This window comes from Pholcus phalangioides, unplaced genomic scaffold (genome assembly GCF_987345545.1).
Source record: "Pholcus phalangioides strain wild (caught in Gottingen) unplaced genomic scaffold, Ppha-v1.0 ptg000014l_1, whole genome shotgun sequence".
Classification (NCBI taxonomy): Eukaryota; Metazoa; Arthropoda; class Arachnida; order Araneae; family Pholcidae; genus Pholcus; species Pholcus phalangioides.
The window spans coordinates 13,589,952-13,606,442 of record NW_028301607.1 but is presented as its reverse complement, the minus strand read 5'-3'; positions in this window follow the sequence as shown (position 1 = coordinate 13,606,442).

Here is a 16,491-nt window from a genome sequence, read left to right as displayed (position 1 = left end):
GAGGGTCTTTTACGTTTTACTGCCATCAAACATTTGATTCAAATAATTCTTCAGACATTTCTATCACAAATATACTATTAACGTATACCGGGTGCCAATTTGATGTGTTTATTTTATTTATATTATTGCATCTGAGAAAAGTTTACACGTTGGGAGGGGAAAAAAAAGGTTATTTTCCCTTCACTTTAACTAAGCCTGTCATCAAGTGTCATTTCGATGGAATTCGAAATAGCAGGACGCCGTTTTCTTCAGCCATAGCCCGCCAATTTGATATTTCATTTCCTGTTTTCTCGTTTCTTTATGCAAATTATTTAATCCGAAACGATATATATATATATAAAGGCTTTTCATTCTATTTCAAGTTTCGTAAACATAGAGTACAAGATTCACGGCTGTTGAAAATTTCTCTTTCTCTCCCTCTCTCTCTTCACCAATAGTGTTGTTCAATATGTCTGGGATTTTGATTGGCGTTGCCTGAACCTATAATTTACTTATTTACACTCGTCCACGTTTGTTTATTTCTTTGGATTTCTCCGCATTGATTATATGTGGTTTCCGGGTCTTATTATTATGACTACTATTCGGTAAACCCCCCTTAATTCAACTTGTGGCAGCCCCCCCACCTCAAACTTCACATTAAGACTTTTATTCTGTTCTTGGGTATTTCGAATACCGTAAAACCTGTCACTTTGATGTCTTAATGCTACTATCTCCACAGATCAGTGATTATTTTACTGTAAATAGGGTTCGCCAATCACGGCTTACCATGTTTCTTTCGTACGGAAGCGGGACATCCAGCTAATTGTCGCTAATTGCTACCCAGCAATATATTGAAAATAACCACAGTCGAAACAAAAGAAAAAAAACATACAAAAACAATTAAAAGGTAGCCGTTCCAACAACAGGGATGGGAGTGTCATCACCTGCTGGTCCAAAGTTAGGACCAGTTCAAAGGGTCGCCTTAAGATTGTCATGCTCCCCTTCCCCCCTCCTCCACTGGGGAAAATGATCTTTCTGAGACCCCTACCTGGCTAGAAATGCCTGCCTACCAATTTGAAAAGTTTTAAACCAGATTTTATTTCCGTGAGGACACCCGCTGCACTTTCAAATAATAAGTTTCTTTCTTGGTAAAGAACTCAAGGGTGACGCTGAAAGGTTCCTGGATCCCAATATGATTCTTGCCATATTTTTTTGTTTTTCCAAACTGTAAATTCACTTTAGAGCCCCCTCCCCTACTGTGCGATGTGGGGAGGGGCATGAAAAACTAAAATAGCGTTGATTCCGCTGGCCGGGGGGGTTGTACACCCCTGAGTAGAGATAACGAACTCAAGTTGACTTCCTTTAAAATAAGGGACCTTTTTTTTAAATTAAAACGACAGAAAAACTTGAGTCTGTGGTGAGATTCGATTTGTATTTTATCTCGCAGATGGCGGCACTTGTAAAGCCGATGCCATCCTATTGTCACGCGGGAAAATCGGGAAGATGCGATCGAACCATCAAGCGAGCAACATGTCGCTCTCGTAGATTTTTGTTTTGTGAGTGAACTTCAAGTCATTTAAAATAAGGGACGTAATCTTCTTACTCATAGGTGATGACTTGCAGAGTCTTTTGAGTACATATTGGATGAGTCAATGACCAGCGCTGCCATTAATTTTCAAAATTGAAAGTGGGAAATCTTCAACAACGGCTTAGTTGAGAAAAAGTTATTAACGAAGAAACCACCGGTTTCCGTCGAAGATCCTCCTACTACCATATAACAAATAAAAACAAAACTATCTTCTATAATCCTGCAGGGTTTTAAACCGGTGTGCTGCATGAAAATGAATAGTAAATGGTTGGATATCACATATTTTTTATTTTTATGATACGCACCTTTTTGTGCAAGTCTTCTCTGTCATAATACCGGTTGCAGACACAGCTTTTCCGCACATTAAAAAAAAAAAGAAAAAAAAAAAAAAAAAATCGTGACAACCCCTGCTGCCATCTATGAACTAAAAAAACCAACTGTTATAATGTTTGAAGTAAAATAAATCATTGGTCTTAAACCGGTGGGCAGCATGAAAATAAACAGAACATGGTACTGCCATATATTTTTATTTTCATGCTATATATTGGTGTAAATCTAATGTGTAATGTGCCATAATACCAGTTACTATGTCTTTATGTCTGCCACAAAAATAATTTTGAGGCAAATACGAAAATATAGTAACTGGTATTATACAGGGTGTCCTGTAAGTGCTAATGCGGCGTTTATGTCATCAACCGTCTGTCGTAGAGGTATGATTCCAATTTAAAAAATGCTCAAAAGGCGTTAAAAAAAATTACCCTGTACCAGTTTTGAGAGTGCAAATATAGTACGTAGCAAAAAAAAAAAAAAAAATGTAAATTTTTAAACGGTCCCCTTGTCTTCGAACTTCCAATTAGAAAGTTGTTGTCTTCTATCTCCTGAAACCAACAGGAAAAATTCCACGTTTCTAAGTCCGATATTCGCGGAGATATTTGAAATAAAAAATCCGAGAAAAGTTATGAGGAAAAAAACAACAAAACTTACGGACATGAAAAAAAAATCCTCCTTTCTCAACTTTCCTTGGTTTTTCGAATTCAAATATCTCGGCAAGTATTGCATTTAGAAACGTGGAATTTTTTTTGTTGACCTCAGGAGAAACAGGGCAACAACTTTCTAGTTGGAAGCTAGAGGACAAGGGGCACCGTATAGAAAATGTAGATTTTTTTATTTTGTTATACACGGTATTTTCACTCTCAAAACTGGTACAGGGTAATTTTTGAACGCCTTTTGAGCTTGTACTAAATTGAAAATATACCTCTACGACGGACGATTGATGAAATATTTTCCAGTTGAGCTTTGTGTTGTGGGCTCCCAGTTGAGCCCTCAACGCTCGGTTGAGCTTTTGCGCCTTATAGTTGCCGACTGGCCCATGTGCTGACCAAAGGGACTTTGTGTTGCGGGCTCCCAGTTGAGCTCATACTACTTTACCGCACACCAACTCCGGTCATAAATCGTCATACGGCAATTTCCTTCCAGTGGAGCTCTGAATATCACTACAGCGCACTAGAGTGTATATGTTGCGAATGTGATAAATCGGTTATTATATGTATAATTACCAATCACATCTTGGTAAGTTTGATAAATTTATCACTTTTACTGGTGATTATGCATAATAACTAAGTGTAGTTGGTAAATTTGATAAATACTTGAAATTTATCACCGGGTGTGGTAGCCCAGGTCGATACGAAAGGATGTGTAGAGGTGTCGCGAGTTTGATACCCGGTTCGTCCTTGTCAGAAACTCTCCTGACACAGGGGTACAACAGAAACGGTGACACGACCACAGAAAAAGAAGGGAGTCTCACACCGAGGGGTTAGCGCACCAACCTCTCTGTGAGTATAAAAAAGACTCGAAAAGGTTCGGAAATCGACAATAAATTGTAGTTCTCATTTGCAGAAAATGACTGTGGGGGAGACAAAAATGATAAAAAAAATTGATCAATTTATCACCTTCATCTGTGATTATGCATAATATTCTAGTGTAATTCAAGAATATATATATATATATAAAAATCGTGATAAATATAAAAAAATTCCAATGGCTCTAGTATGTGTGATGAATATAGTCGGACACCGATATAGTAACAAATTTTACGATCGTACCCGATATAATTATACAATACATGTGTGAATTAATCATGTATAGTATATCATATAGTTAATTTATCATCTATACCAACGAATTGGGCATTATGCATAATCGCCGGTAAAAGTGATTAATATAAAGAAATTTATCAAATTTCCCAACGACGCTTGGGTACTATGAATAATCTCCGTTAGAAATGATAAATTTATGGAAATTTATCAAACTTATCAAAATGCTCGGCAATTACGCATAATAACCGGATATTACGAATAATAACCGTATTTATCACATTCACCGTAACGTCTATGTGTACTCGCGTACCCTGATATGTCCAGACCATACTTACAGTACGGGGGAAGTGAAACAACCAATTTACGTATGTGTTCATAATCGGAATTCGACGAGGTTATTGGTGTACGTTTCCACTATATTTGGCTCCTTCACCGCTGTGCTACGAGTCATTACAGAATCTTTCTGTCGAAAGATACATAATGACTATCCGAAGTAACTACTATGTGTCCAAGAGGAGCGAAAAGAAACTTCCTAGCTTGAAAAATCCGATGGTATTTATTTATTGGATCTTCTATTGATCTTGCACTTGTTCGGTGACGTGATTCGAGCACAAGAGAGTGCTCAGGAGCAACAGAAACAGTTCATTGTCCGACGTGTTTGTATTGTTTCATTCGTGGGCAAGAAAGATTATATACTTATTAGTAGTATCCTTTTTTCTTTTTCGCCAGGAGTCCCGTAAATGAGCACGAAATTAGAAAAGAATCGTAACTATCCGAACATTTTACGAAAGTCCAAAGTGAGCATAAAATTAGTTATGGCCTACGGCCTGCAATTTTAACCGATCGCAGGATCAAACGAAAATACAGTCAACGCCGCTTATTAAAATCATGGATAATGTTGTCATTTGGGTATCGTTATCACTTTTGAGAAAAAACGGAACAGATTAGTATTATAACATTATAAAAAAAATTCGTTTATAATTATCTTGACTTCAGATAATGTTATAGTTTTTTTTCAGTCGAAAGTTTTTTTTTTTTGCGCAATCTAAAGCTAAGGTTTTACCAAACTTATTTTTTCTCCCTGTAAGTTATCGTTATCACGCGGCAAGACTATGCAGGAAGCTAGAAGGTGTTCTCCTTCACTCCGTTTTTGACAAACAATTCCGTAGGGTGCGTATTGTTCGCTGCAATCCATGTACATGTGCAGCTGCTTTTGCAATGGTTTTTCTATTGTGAAGGCAAATGTATTGTGACAAAAAAAGCCTTTTTCCGTTCAGTTCTTGATCAGTTTCTTTCAGTTGACCAGATTCAAATTTCTCTTTTTCCGAGAGACTGTCTCAGTCACTGTGTTTGCCGAGTGGTCACAGTGACGGACTTACATCACGAGTATCCGGGTTCGAACTCCCCCGTTTGCCGCAGTGGTGATCGACTGAAGTTGGTTTTCTGTGGTTCTTAACTTTGAGAAGTTGCTAAATTGCAGGCTGAGAGCAGCACAAAATGTTTGGAAGTTATAGAAGCTTAGCTGCCAACATGACAAGGGGGGGGGGGGGTCTCACTATGTTCTGAAAAGTCAAATGTAGCATTATGTTGGACCATTTTCTTCTGGTAAAAACTTTTCTGGGGGGGGGGCGGCTAAATTTTTAATCAATTTGTCCAGCCCTGTTTACCGATCACTCTGAAGAGGGCACCTTTGAAGAGAGCGTGAACTCACGCCAGACTGACACAGAAAATTTCACGTGACCCTTAACTCAGAGGTTCTTAACATTTGCGACTCAAACTTGGGTCGCCGGTGATCTCGAGATGAGTGGTTATCTAAATCCACTAACAACCAGGGACTCTGAGCTATGGGGTCCCGACTCAAACGTGATTCGCAGGGGCTTCCGAGAAGGGTCGTACAAATCCATTTACGGTCCTATTATAAATGCACTTATTGCGTCACTGTTTCACAAATTTCGAAAAACAAAGTCGCGAAGCTGATCTTGTTGCTGGCTTTGGATCGCGGCTGAAAAAGGTTAAGAACCTCTCCCTTAACTTATTTAATCTAATACGACTCCCCAAATTCTTTAATTGTTCAATTATCTTAACCAAAGTCACCTATACGCTTCACGATCCATCAACGTGTTTCCGATATCCATCGATCACCGTCCGCCATCTTGAAAACCAAAAAGCAATGGCGGATGTAGTCGGTACGCATGCGTCGCCATCGTGTACGGCCTAATCGATAACGAATTCCCTTTATGAAAATCTTGCGACTTTTTTAAAAAAGTTAGTCGATGTTATTTTCGCGACACGCTCAATTAACTTCCAAAAACTACAACGTGCTTTTCTTATTGAAGACATACAATATTGTGTCTAAAAATGATGGAAATAAAGGTTGTTTCCTCCATCCGTGACTAAGCAAGAAATTGTCTCTCGTTTTATTTTCCTCGTCCATGTTTGAGAGAAAGAATGTCACCTCTTCTCACATTATGATGACGATGATAAATGCTTTCTTTTCCCTCCAGGGTAAAGGAACATTCTGGAATCAGATTTTTTTGCTAGGAATTTCACTTCAACATACGTTTTCCTTCCGTAACGGAATGCGTTTATGCAGCCTGTATCACAAAAAACAAATATTATTTTGAGATAGCTGCCATTGTGGGAATTTCGCTTTCGTGATGCATCTAAATGTGTTTTCGTGATTTATTACGGTAAATCTCCCAACCCATATCTATAGGCCTATGTTGCGGCAAATGTGATAAATTCGGTTATTATGCATAATCGCCGACCACTTTGGTAAGTTTGATAAATTTACCTAAATTTATTACTTTTATCAGCGATTATGCATCGCCGATATGATCGGCACAAGCGTCGTCATTTGACGAATTTCACAACCGGACCTCGATACAACGAACTCCATGGAACAAATTTCACGCCCGCCGCCCGATATTACGTAGCATTTTATGAAATTATTATTACGTATAATTTTTTTTAGCATTTATGAAATTTACCAACGTTTAAAGTGGTAATTTTTAAATATTTATCAAATTTATCAACGGCACCTGAGTATTACACATAATTGCCGGTAAAAGTGATAAATTTATCAAATTTACCTAGACGATTGGCGAATATGCATAATAACCGATTTATTTCATTTACCGTAACATATACAGGGTGAATCTGACCTATTCTTCTAAACGGAAGGGATTGATAGACGAGCCCAAATGGAACTTGAAACACCCCATCAACACTGTCCTCTCAAACAGTTTTCGAGATATGGGGATAATCGATTATGGAAAAAAAATATGTCAAGTCTGATATAGAATTAGTGAAGTTTCGGAAAGACCTATATGTGCAAACTAAGCACACATTTGGAAAGAACAGAGAAAATTTTAATATGATGACACCAATTTCATCGAAATATCTGGTTTAATGACGAGCTGCAAGCGCTGAAAAATTGGCGAAGTTCAAAATCGAATTGTCGCCAAACTTTTTAATCGCCAATTCTGCAAACATCCTTCTAACTACAATCGATCAAATTTTCCAAAAACTTGTCCGTTCCACCAGCTTCAGAAAGAGCTTACAATAAACCCTATCGGCTTTATGGTTCAGGAAAAATTTATAGTCTTTTGTTTGCAATACATCTTCAAAATTAGCGTTTTGTCGGAAATTCGGAATCGGCGGTTACAGATTTTGGCGACAATCAGATTTTTCACAAATCTATATATATATGATAACATATCCTGACTGATTCATCATCGCCGAGCCGAAACCACTGGAGTTATGAATATGAAATTCGGTCAGGGTTTTATAAGTAAAGACATACTAAGAAAGGGCTTTCCGACCCCTAAGAGGGTTCGAAGGTTATACAGAGAAATCACGCCTAACCAAAACTAGTGAAGCAATATTTATGAAATTTAGTCAGTAGTTTTTGTTCATGACATAAAGACTCACTCTAAGAAGGAGAAGGTTTTTAGAATTTCGACCCTTAAGGGGGTCATAAGGGGGGTTGAAATGCTATGTAGAGAAATCATGCCAAGTGAAAACCACTGAAACTATAAATTTGAAATTTGGTCAGTATCTTCATTTTATGATGCAAAGACTCGCTAAGAGAAGGGATTTCTCAAAATTCACTCTCTAAAGGAGTCTCAAGGAAGAATTTTCGGATTACCAAATTCACGCGAGCGAAGCCGCGGGTAACAGCTAGTAATCCTATATGGACACTAGATGGACACTACCTCTATCTACAGGATATCCATATTTAATGGCGAGCTACAAGCGCTGAGAGATCGGTGAAGTGAAAAATGGAATTGTCGCTAAAACCTATTAAAATTACTTCGACGAATGATGTATGCACTAGATACGCACTCAGACTGTTAGGCACACACACACTTACACTTCCGGCACAACTCACTAGGTAGTAAATTGCCCCTAGATGGCAATAGACCTGAGTTGTGCTCGGTTTGAAAGAAAGGTCTCTCAAGAAACTTAACAAATCCGGGTTTTTTTAGACGATGCATTTTTTTTTCCGTAATCGATTATCCACCATAACTCGAAAACGGTTCGAGATAGGACAGGGTTGGTAGGTTATTTCATGATCTCCTTGGGCTCGTCCATCACCCCGTTCCGCTAAGCAGAATAGGTCGGATTCACCCTGTATAATTGTTTCATTGCAACCACTTTAAAAGGCAGCATCATGCGTTGGATCATGGAGAAGAAATGCACTGCAATTTTATCGGGGAACGGGGCGGGACCAATAGTTAAATTCTTATGAAAAGTTATTTTTAAATTCTTTTGTGGTTTTAAAATCAGTCATATAGAATTACGCACAGCATATTTGAAAGGACAGAGGCAGAGAAATAAGAAAACCTCAACAAAAATCTCATTGAATTCTATGAAAGTAGAAAATTTTAATTCGAAATTTCACGCTTTCTCTTCCAAACCGAGCACAACTCTGGTCCTATCGCTGTTGGAAATTTACAGCCGAATGAGTTGTGTCGGAAGTGTGCCTGTGTACCTAACAGTCTGCGTGCGTATCTATTGTTAGTGCCACCATCTATTTTGCAAACTATGAGTGAAGTGCAGTGATTGAATATTTGTACCGTTGTAGGTAGGTTTGTTGCTCTCTGTGGAAAGACTCGCATTCACGCCTTGGAGTTGAAAAACCGCAGAAAAACCATTTCAGACGATCAACACTGTTCCACCGGTTGGGTTCGAACCCGGGTCTTCGTGATGCGAGCCCGTCACTATGACCACATGGCATGTGGCAGCTCGAAATTTAATTCTGGAACATAAGAATTAATTCCTTTGCGATTACCGACGAAATAATTCATCCAAACACCAGTGAAATAAATTCAATCCAGTTTTTTCTCTGAGGTTTCTTTTCTCTCTCCTCACCATCGAGAAGATTTATTGTAACCCTATGAACCAAAGTTTTTTTGCTATCCATTCTTTTCTATATTCCTGTTAGTAATTCCCCCACATATAATGTACATTTCAACTATAGCCTATACGTATGTAAGAACGAAAGAAAACACATAGGGTGAGAGTGAGAAAGAGAAATCTACTGAAAACTCTTTTATCTACCTATCTATTATACTGTTTTCCTTTCTATTTCTTCTTATATTTTTCTTTTGCCTCCTTTTTTCTAATGCGCTGTTAGGTCATTCCAAGGTTACCATATTTATCGCCGATTCGCCAAATAGAGATCATCCAAATTTGTTGCCAAAAGCTTGTACGTGAAAGGGGGTATTAGTGAAATTTTTCACTTAAATATGCGTATACCAGCACTACTACTAATACTACTACTTATAGTTAACCGTACCGCACACAACTGGTAAAAAGATTAGCATACGCAGGAACGTGGTGGTTGCACGTGACCATAACGTATTTGAGTTGTCACAGTTATGCTTATTTCATGTTACTTGAGTATCGTGTTGAAGGTCTGCCTGCTCTCTCCCTGTGGAGAGACTTTTAAAACGAAGGACCGGCTCGCATTCGCACCTCGAAGTTGGAAAACCGTAGAAAACCAACTTCAGCCGACTACCATTGTACCGTCAACTGGGTGCTCAACGTGCGAAAAATTATTGTCTTTTAATTAACACTTAAATGACCGCTCACGAGATTTTTCGTGATGCTGAGACGTAAAAGACCGGCAAAGAGATTTCTCGATTTTTAAGTTCCTATATATATTTGTTTTTCATTTCCAAACTAGAAAATCGCCAGTCTTAGAGTAAGCCAACGGGAAATAATATGCGATCATTTAAGTGTTAAGATGATATAAATTATACATATTAGCAAAAAAAATAAATATAAATAGATAAAGTTTCAGATTACAAATTCTGAATTTTAATTTATACTTGAATTCAAATTCAATTTCTCTAAACAATTGGACTGGACGAATTCAAATAGTTTTTGAAACCGAATTCAAATAATTTTTCGAAATTAATTTAAATATTTCTTGAAGTAGATAAAAACAGTTTTTGGATGGAAAACAAGCCATTTTCTTGAACGGATTCGAATTAGTTTTTGAATGAGATTCAAATAATTTTTTGAACTGGAATTTTTTGGAGTTGAAATAGTTCTTCCATCAATAGAATTCAAATCATTTTCCAAATAATCCTATGAAATTGTTTTTTTTTCGAAAAAATTGGATTCAAAAAAAACTTTTTTCCCAGAAAACCTGAATTCAGATGGCTTTTAAACAATTGGAATGAAACGATTTTACAAACACTCCGAATGAAACAATTTTCTTAAACAATCAGAAAAACGAAATATATTATTTTTTTAAACAATCGGAATAACATAATTCTTTCACCGATTGGATTGAAATAATTTTTGAAACGAAAGATTTGATAATTTTTTTCCTCGATTGGGATGAAATGAATATTTAAAAAATTGGAATGAAATCGATGCTTAAAAAATTGAAATGGAATAATTTTTTCATATTTTCCAAGCATAAACTAAACAAAATAATCAATTTGAACAAAACGATAAACAAAGTGAATCCGAAAACCTTTCAACCACCCTTCAGTGGACAAATGTTTAGTAAATTGTCCGTAATTGCAAAATTTTGCACACAAATGATTCGCGTCGTCGACTGCGTGAGAGACAAAAAAGTGAAAGCCGGTCTGGGTCTCATCATTATCATATTGGCTGATAAAAATCCGTTTTGGTTCACGCTTGGCTGTTTTTTCAATCCCATCTTGGCGACTGAAATAAAAAGTAAAAACATCTTTCATTCTTTTTCATTACGTTGTGTAAGCATTAACGAAGGAAAAAAAAAACCACCAAAAAGAAAACAAAATAGCCCCATTCACCGTCCAGAGGCGTTTTGCCTCGCGTGGTGTTCAGACGGGTGTGAATCCGGATCCGCTGGTCGTCATGGCAACGTGAGGGATAAACAACGTGTCGTGAGTGATGGTTGTGATGATAATTTGATGAGGTGCATTTTTTTTTTTTACTTATTTGTGGTAATTTTTGGTGTTTACGACGTCGTGCAAATGCCTCGCGTTTTACCCGACGAACTGTACGAAGATTGGAAGACGACGAACCTAAGTATGGTGCAGAGGAACGTCGATTCGGGTGATTCCGACGAAGGGATCGAGGATTTCCGCGAACTTTATCACCGGGAAGTGAGGAAAATACGCGAGAATATCCGGGCCATACGCAAAATCAAAACCCGCGGTTCGAGATCCAGTGAAAAAGCTTACCGAAAGGATAATATCAATGTGAATGGACCTGCGTCGTTCGGACGTAGGTCACTTGGGTGTTGGCCGATACATCGGAATCAAAGGTGCTCCGAAGAAGGTTCGTACCTCATTTTTTTAAAATTTAGAAATATCATTCATACGCTATTGAATTAAATCAATAGTCCTCAAACGTTTGTGACCCGCGTCCAGGGACGCAACTAGGGAGTGGGGGGGGGGGACAGGCAGAACGTGTGCCCCAGGTGCTGGACCAGAATGGCGCAAATTTCACTCTTTAATAAGCTCTCCTTCAACATTACAAGGAGGAACCAAAATGTGTGCTTACCTCGGCTGGCTAAGCATTTAGTTGCAGCTCTGCCAACAATAATCTAGCAAAGAATGGCTTCACAACACCGAGCCTGCACGTGTTTAATATCAATATTAGTGGCTCACCGCGACGCCCCCACGCCCCCGACTCACACTTTTAGAACCATTGAGCTGTTATATGTCTATGTCTATTATTATTTTTTTCTTGTATGTTATGAATACTTGCATTACTTATGGTTTTCTACACGGATCCCTTGGGGCTCCAAGTGCACCTCCCGGGCGTGTCCGGAAAATTCACCGCCAGCAATTCACCGACAACAATTCACCGCCGGAAAATTCACCGACCAACAATTCACCGCTAGGAAAATTCACCGCTGGGAAAATTCACCGACCAACAATTCACCGACCAACAATTCACCGCCATGCAATTCACCGCTAGGAAAATTCACCGACCGACAATTCACCGCCATGCAATTCACCACTAGGAAAATTCACCGACCCACAATTCACCGACAACAGTTTTAGTGCGAGTCAGTTAGCGAGGGAGTGAGCGATTGAGTTACTGAGCGAGTGAGTGACCCAGTGAGTGACTGAGTGACCGAGTGAGTAAGTGATTGAGCGAGTGACCGAGTGAGTAAGTGATTGAGCGAGTGATCGAGTGAGTAAGTGATTGAGCGAGTGACCGAGTCAGTGATTGAGTGACCAAGTGAGTAAGTAATTGAGCGAGTGATCGAGTCAGTGATTGAGCGAGCGAGTAAATTGGTTAGTGAGTGAGGGAGGGAGTGAGTGAGTGAATGTTCAGTAAGTGAGTGAGGGAGTGAGTGAATTGGTTAGTTAGTTAATTTTTTTAACGTAGTAGTGCCACAAATGATTAAAAAATCCGATTGTTCCGAAAACATATCCCTTCTCAATGAGTCTATATTACAATATTGATCTAATGTCATATTTATAGCTTCAGCTGTTTCGGCTCGGCATGATTTCAACGTTGATACCCACTCTTATGACGCCCTTAGGTGTTGTCGAATATGGAAAAACCATTTCTTAGTGAGTAGCGAGTCTTTACGTCGTGAAAAAAACTATTCACAAAATTTGATATATTTACAGCTTCAGCGGTTTTGGCTCGGCGATGATGAATCAGGCATGACATGTTATTTTATATACAGTACTAGGGGGCTCTGCCCCCTCCCCTGCCATCTGTCAACCCCCCCCCCCTTTTTCTATTCACAACATATCTTATTTATTTCGTCCCACTTCATCAGCGTGCTATGGAAAGGGACACGTGAAAGCACCAGCTTACTGAAGAAGCGAATTTTATAATAATAAAGCAACAAAAAACAAATGTGATTCATCAAGTAACCCCAGAAAACTTCCCCATGGGGGTCCCCAAACTCCAATTCGTTGAATTTTAGGGGGGTGGCCCTGACTGGATTTATCTCGGGCTACCGATGTGTTGCAAATTTTACAATGTTAAACAACAAAAACCAATGAGATTCATCCAGGGACACCCGAAATGAAACCTATCAACTTTTCCATGGGGCCCCGACCTGAAGGCTTGTCGGATATACCCCCTGTGAGTGGCCACGAAAACTTTTAATTTTTATCAATTTTAAAACGAATAAAATCCAGGGCCCACATCCAGTAACGGGGACCCCTTACGCAGATTTTTAGTGGGGCACACAGACACTGGATTTATCTCGGGCTTGTGCTGTTGAAAATTCTACAATGTTAAACAACAGAAAAGAATGAGATTCATCCAGTGCCCCCAAAATGGAACGGGACCCCTGACTCGGAAGCTAATCGGGCATCCCCTGTGAAGGCCACTGCGAATATTCATTTTACCAACGAATGAAATCCAGGCCCCCCCCCCCCCACGCAATTACCCGTGACCGAATTCGCAAATTTTATGGGACCTCAGACTGGATATACATTGGGCTTCCGCTATCGCAAATTTGTCAATGTTAAACCAGCAAGAAAACAATGAGTTCCATCAAGGACCCCTGGAAATGAAACCTTTTAACTTCCCCATGAAGGTGTATGTGCAATCTCCCGGGTACCCCGACCCTGTATGTTGGGAGCACTGGTGATATATGTATATTTTACGTATACATACCTCTCGGCATGACCCCCACGATGGCAGGGCTGACAGGGGCAGGAACGTTTCTTATCCTTTGTGATATTTTCACACTATAAATTAAGCACAGAGGGGCCCGTGAAAACGCTGGTTTGGGGGCCCGCCATCTATTTCAGCTTAGGGGACCTGCTGTAGGATGTGGGAACCATTGGGTACATGCACATAACTTGGTCCCGATATATGCAAGAGTTAAATGAAAACTTGATCCCAAAATCGTAACCGACTTCCGTAACACAAAAACGTAACAGATTTCCATCACTCAAAAAACGTCACCGACTCCCGTAATAAAAAAATCGCCACTAATTTCCGTTGCATAGGAAGTATATATATACGTATATAGTAAATATAGAGTACATATAGATACGCACTAAGGCGGGATTTTTGAAAGTTCATCACGTGAAATCGCGGGTAACAGCTAGTTCAGCATAAGAAAAAATCCATTGGTTACTGATGATCAGCGATGTTTTTTATAACATCAAAGTGATAACAGGAGATGATTTTAAGCATTTTTAGGAAGTTAATTCATCGCGTATCCACTTACTTTATTATCTTTTAATTCTGTTATTATCCCTTTTAACATTTCATTAGAAGTTTCTGAGTAAAACAGAGTTAATGGAATTTTGTTGAATATACTATCTTGTATTGGGCAACAGCAATTTGTAATTTATACAAATACAAGGCCACAACAGGCAAAATGCCCAGCGAGAAAAAGATGCCCACAATAAATATGGATGTCATATATTTAAAAAATACAGCAACCCGAATCCGTATCATCTGAATTTATTCTCATAAAGTCATTATTTAAACTTTCCGCCATATCTTTAGGACATGGCACTTACTCACTCAATAGATCACTCACTCACTAGATCGCTCACTCACTTACGGACTGACTTACTCGCTTATTGAATCAGTAACTCACTCACTCACTGACTCACTGAATCACTGGGTCACTCACTCAGTAACTCAATCGCTCATTCCCTCGCTAACTGACTCGCATAGAACTGTCGTCGGTGAATTTTCCGGCGGTGAATTGCATGGCGGTGAATTGCATGGCGGTGAATTGCATGGCGGTGAATTGTTGGTCGGTGAATTGTTGGTCGGTGAATTTTCCTAGCGGTGAATTGCATGGCGGTGAATTGTTGGTCGGTGAATTTTCCTAGCGGTGAATTGCATGGCGGTGAATTGTTGGTCGGTGAATTGTCGGTCGGTGAATTTTCCTAGCGGTGAATTGCATGGCGGTGAATTGTTGGTCGGTGAATTGTTGGTCGGTGAATTTTCCTAGCGGTGAATTGCATGGCGGTGAATTGTTGTCGGTGAATTTTCCGGCGGTGAATTGTTGGCGGTGAATTTTCCGTAAACCCCTCCCGGGGGGGGGGGGTAGTTGGAGCTCCGCCTCCTCTCCGGGAACATGAAATAGATCTCTGACATTAGTAAATAAATAAGAGGTCCGAGGGGCTCCGCTATAGAAATAGGCTCTTTAAAGGGTCTCCAATATCGATAGGGGTTAGAAAATGCTGGTTGCCAACAATGTTTCTCAAAAGATAGTCCGTAGAACTCTAAAAGTTAGCATGACGTTTCAAAGCAGAATTTACGAACTTTGAAATTTATGAAGTAGAGTTTAGCAACAGTAAAATATTTAAAGTGGAGTTAAGGGCAACGAAAGGAAATGATCACAAAACAAAAATATTTAAAGAAGAGTTCACAAAACAGAAATATTCAAAGCAAAATTCCTCACAAAACAGAAATATTCGAAGAAAAGTTCAGCAACAATAAAACAGAAAAGATAGATCCTCTAAAAGTCGGCAACAATTTTGGAGTGAAAATATATAGCTAGCAGCTATGGCATAGCTTCGTGGGTTGCGCATGCTCCCTTGTGCATGAGTCCTCGAATAAGCGTTAATTGAAGAAAATCTGGTCAAAAAGTATGACTTGATACTTCGTGGGAAACGATGCACATTGCAATCAAAGCAGCTTGAACCTTGGAGAACCAAATTTCCACGACACTTTTCGAAATTAATATGAGATCAACTAACTGATGCATGACAGCATTAATTATCAGTGAAGAGTTTTGTTTGAAAAAAAAAAAAAGCTGAAAATTTCATGCACGTGGATTGGAAATGTACCATGAGAAATGTGAACAACACAAAGAAAAGAACTTTTTTTTTTTGACATCAAACAGTTTGCAAGCATATGCAAGGGTGATTCCATAATTTCCCCTTGCCGCATTTTACTGGCGAACCGTTGATCCCTTCTAGAGCAATCCCTTCTTCCAAAGTATCCAAATAACGTGTAGAACTCAGATACGTCATTCATGTTGCAAAGGGTTGTATAGTTATTGAAATATAAAATAAGAATAAAACTTTTCATTTGGTCATCTTGTCCTGTGAAACCCAATGAAAAGTTTCTGTGCTGTCTCTCCCGAGGCCAAAAAAAAGAATAAAATATCCGCGTTTTTAAGTGCGATATTCACGAAGTCACTTGAATTCAAAAATCGGAGGAAAGTTAGGAAACAACAGCATATACGAGGGGAAAGAAGTACTGCCCGTCAGTTTTTATTCTGTCCTTTCCCCCCAAAATTTTTGAATTCAAATGTCTCGGCGAATGTTTCACTCAGAAACGTGATTTTTTTTTGCTGGCCTCGGGAGAGACAGGGCAACAACTTTCTAGTTGAGTTTTTGAGCACAGGGTGTCCGTATGAAAAGT